Source organism: Sesamum indicum, unplaced genomic scaffold (assembly GCF_000512975.1).
Source record: "Sesamum indicum cultivar Zhongzhi No. 13 unplaced genomic scaffold, S_indicum_v1.0 scaffold00316, whole genome shotgun sequence".
In the NCBI taxonomy this organism is placed as follows: domain Eukaryota; kingdom Viridiplantae; phylum Streptophyta; class Magnoliopsida; order Lamiales; family Pedaliaceae; genus Sesamum; species Sesamum indicum.
Genome location: NW_011628209.1, coordinates 3,333 through 7,712, shown reverse-complemented (window position 1 = coordinate 7,712; position 4,380 = coordinate 3,333). Strand labels below are relative to the sequence as shown.

Below are 4,380 nucleotides of genomic sequence, written 5' to 3'. Positions count from 1 at the left end.
AGCAAATTTTGAATGTTAATTATACTATTCTTGTAATTGTTACTATATGCAATTGATTCATGTATTTGGACATTTTGTGGTCCATGATTTATATGAAAGTAATTAAGTTGCAGTATCCATCCGTTGATGTTACTGATTGATCCATTTATTTTAGTTTATTTTGTTTTAGTTTTGTAATAACGCTATTGTATGCAGTAGTAATTTAGTTTCCTGAATTATTTTACATGAATTCTTCATTATATGTTACAGGAATTAATCACACAACTTATTCCTCGTTAATATTCAGGAATATAGCAATGATTAATATGCTCTTATGGATATCATAAATGTTAACATTCGATCACAATTCGTGTTAGTCATCTTATATTAATATATTCACATTATACATTTATTCATCTATCTCAAATGCAATCACGAATAATTTGATTTACTTTATCCCTATGCACATCAAAAAGAAATATACATAATCCTATTTGCGACTAGTTAAAACTTTCTGATACATTTAGTACGATCAACAAAAGATGTAATTCCTACTCAAACGAATCAAATACTCACTTCCATATGAGTATGATCAACGAAGGATATAATCCGTACACAAACTAAATTAATACTTACTTCCATATGATGCTTCTACATATGTACGAACAAAATTTATTATCTCTACTTATACAAATTAAACTAATGTATGAACAGTTAATATAAATTACTAAAATTGTCAAAATTATAAATTTTGTTCATGCATAGTAGAAGCATCATATGGAAGTAAGTATAAATTTATTTTGAGTATGGATTACCTCCTTCATTGATCATACTCATATGGAAGTGAGTATAAATTTAGTTTGAGTAGTATAGAGCGGAAATCACTAGAAAATCCTATCCAACTATTACAAAAATTGGAGTACGAAACACCATACGATTATTACAGGCCAATATACAACTTAAATGATAATAACAAATGAAAGAAATAATGAAATAATTAAATCAACAGTATAGTGATTAACATGCTTAAAGCAGCTAGATCCAATATCTCGATAAAGGAATACGGTTTCAAGGCACTGTTTCCACAATGAACCGACTCACGGTAACTCCACAAACCAAGAACCCGACCACAACTCCGATCACTCAGATCTCAGTATCACACGGTCATAGAGACCCCTACAAAATATTTCACAAAGAACTTTGGCGAATGGTGAAGGAGATAAACAGCTTGTTTCAGGTTTAGCTGAAAGTTCCACAATGAACCGACTCACGGTAACTCCACAAACCAAGAACCCGACCACAACTCCGATCACTCAGATCTCAATATCACACGGTCATAGAGACCCCTACAAAATATTTCACAAAGAACTTGGAGAATGGTGAAGGAGATAAACAGCTTGATTCATGTTTTAGCTGAAAGGGAGAATCCCCTATTTAATGGGGTGGAAACAGGTGTGAAAAGGAAAACATTGATGGCTTTCCTAAACCATTAGAGTGGTTTATGAAAATGGCCATGGCTCTCGGAGAACAGAAGGTAGAAAATCACAGTGAGGATTCGAACAGGAGAGAAAGTAGACAGCGCAGAAAAAACAAATAAGAGGGAAACTGAGATTTAGGGCTAGGGGTGTGATATAAGTAGGTAGATTGGATGGGTCGGGTTACCGGGTCGGTTGTGGGCCGCTAGGTGGGTCAGGTAATTGGGCTGCCAAGGTCGGCCTTTTAATAAGTCAATAGGCTACAAATTATAACAAGTAGGGATTACATCTTTTGTTGATCGTACTAAATGTATCAGAAAGTTTTAACTAGTCGCAAATAGGATTATGTATATTTCTTTTTGATGTGCATAGGGATAAAGTAAATCAAATTATTCGTGATTGCATTTGAGATAGATGAATAAATGTATAATGTGAATATATTAATATAAGATTTAGGGCTAGGGGTGTGATATAAGTAGGTAGATTGGATGGGTCGGGTTACCGGGTCGGTTGTGGGCCGCCAAGTGGGTCAGGTAATTGGGCTGCCAAGGTCGGCCTTTTAATAAGTCATTAGGCTACAAATTATAACAAGTAGGGATTACATCTTTTGTTGATCGTACTAAATGTATCGGCAACTTTTACCTAGCTGCAAATAGGATTAAATATATTTATTATAGATCATGCTAATCGCACGGGCGTGAGTTTTAATTAGTATAAATGGGATTACATATATATTTCGTTGATCAAAGCATTGAATATTCTTGCTTTCATACTAATTCTACTGCCATGAATTTTAACTCATTATATAAGTAGAACTACATAATTTTGTTGATCATACTAATTGTTCATATGCAAGAAGGTGCATATATATTTTGTTAGTAAAAGCATCACATTATGCTTGTAAACTAATTGTACGAACATTGGTTTTAGACTGGACCAACATAATAACTTCTTTGGTACACCACAATAATTGCACGTACACGATTTTTCACTTGATGATCATAATAAATACACGGAACATGAATTTTTACTTGGTATAAATACGTTCGCACAAGACTATATTATACTTTATTGAGACAAACATCATTAATATATTCACATTTATTATTTAGACAATTTGCAACTTTACTTGACATATTAATTGTACTGACATGAGCTTTAAATTGATATGAGTAGGATTATATTTCAAAATAATTCTATAAATAAAGTTTAAGTATGATCAATGAAGGAGGTAATCCATGCTCAAAATAAATTTATACTTACTTCCATATGATGCTTCTACATATGCATGAACAAAATTTGTAATTTTGACAATTTTAGTAATTTATATTAACTGTTCAAACACTAGTTTAATTTGTATAAGTAGAGATAATAAATTTTGTTCATACATATGTAGAAGCATAATATTAAAGTATGTATTAATTTAGTTTGAGTACGGATTACGTCCTTCGTTGATCATACTCGTATGGAAGTGAGTATTAATTTAGTTTGAGTAAGGATTACTTCTTTTGTTGATCGTACTAAATGAATCGGCAAGTTTAACTAGACGCAAATAGGATTATATATATTTCTTGTTGATAATGCCAATCGAACAGACATGAGTTTAAATTTGTATAAATTGGATTACATATGTATTTCGTTGATCAAAGCATTGAATATTAATGCTTTCACACTAAATGTACTGCCATGAATTTTAACTCAGTATATCAGTAGAACTTCAAAATTTTGCTGATCATACTAACAGTTCATATACACGAATGTACGTAATTGATCATACTAATTGTTCATATGCAGTAGGTTTCGGATCTATGTTTTCTTTGCAAATGAAACGAGCCACCATGTTCGTACTGGGCTCCAGCACCAATTTCTCCCATGCATCATTGGCATCTCCACCACATCGAAGGAATACCTCTGTGGCGTTTAACCGATAGATCTGCCACCCAAATTCCTCCCTCATCCTCAAGATCTTTTCAACTTGACGGCAAGCTAATTTGAAAGTATTCATCTTAATTTCATCTATAGCTGCCTTAAGAAGCTTAGCCCTAGTTTCACCATCTTCTAGACCCTCACTCCTGAAGAATTCATCCATCTCGGGGACCCCGATTGTACGCCTAATCCCATAATCATAGTCACGAATTTTTGGGTCAAAAAATGCCTTGCCCTCCTCCACCAACCCGATATCCACCATCTGATCAACCCTTTTCGACACGTACGAGTGCAAGACCGGGATCGCCACGTCCATCCAGAGAAAGCAACACTCTTACTTGGAGGAAAACTCATTGTTGTCAGTGACAAGTGCCTGTATGAAGGAATTGGACCCTCCAGCAATGATTGGCAACCGATTCATTTGTACGATGGCATCAGTAGCCAGCAATGCGTGATGCACAAAATCATGTACAGTGAAATCCACCTCGGGATCAATGATTCCGAGCAAATGGTGCGGCACGCCATGGCATTCCTCATTGCTCACCTTATTGGTTACTATGTCAAGGCCCTTGTAGACTGAATTTTGTCGGAGTTGATGACCTCTGCCTCGAAACGGGTGGCCAGGTCTATCGCCAGGCGCGATTTGCCTGTGCTAGTGGCACCCAATACCACCACCACCTTATCCTTCCCTTGGTGCTTCTTCATCATGCCCCGAATTGAAAAGTTTGTCATGCTAGATTGTGCTGGCTTCCAAGCGGAGATCGACATTTTAATTGGTAATTACTTTTACTTTTTCTAACACCTGTCAATTTCATCACACAAATAAAAAAAGAAAAAGGACACGTGTTAGAATACTCTAAAACTAAACTTGTACCAAATACAATCTACTATTTTAGAATATCTATCTATCATAGAGTAACAAGCCCTTCTCAACTCTTGGATTAATTTCTCTTCTTCAAAACGATTTGTTTGAAGAAAAACTTCAAACATTTGTATGCTC

The 4,380-nt window shown here is 34.8% G+C and overlaps 1 pseudogene; it reads right to left on the bottom strand.

Moving 5' to 3' along the window:
* Positions 1–3,225: 3,225 nt before the first annotated feature.
* On the bottom strand, positions 3,226–4,148 carry LOC105180083 (annotated as a pseudogene).
* Positions 4,149–4,380: the final 232 nt, after the last annotated feature.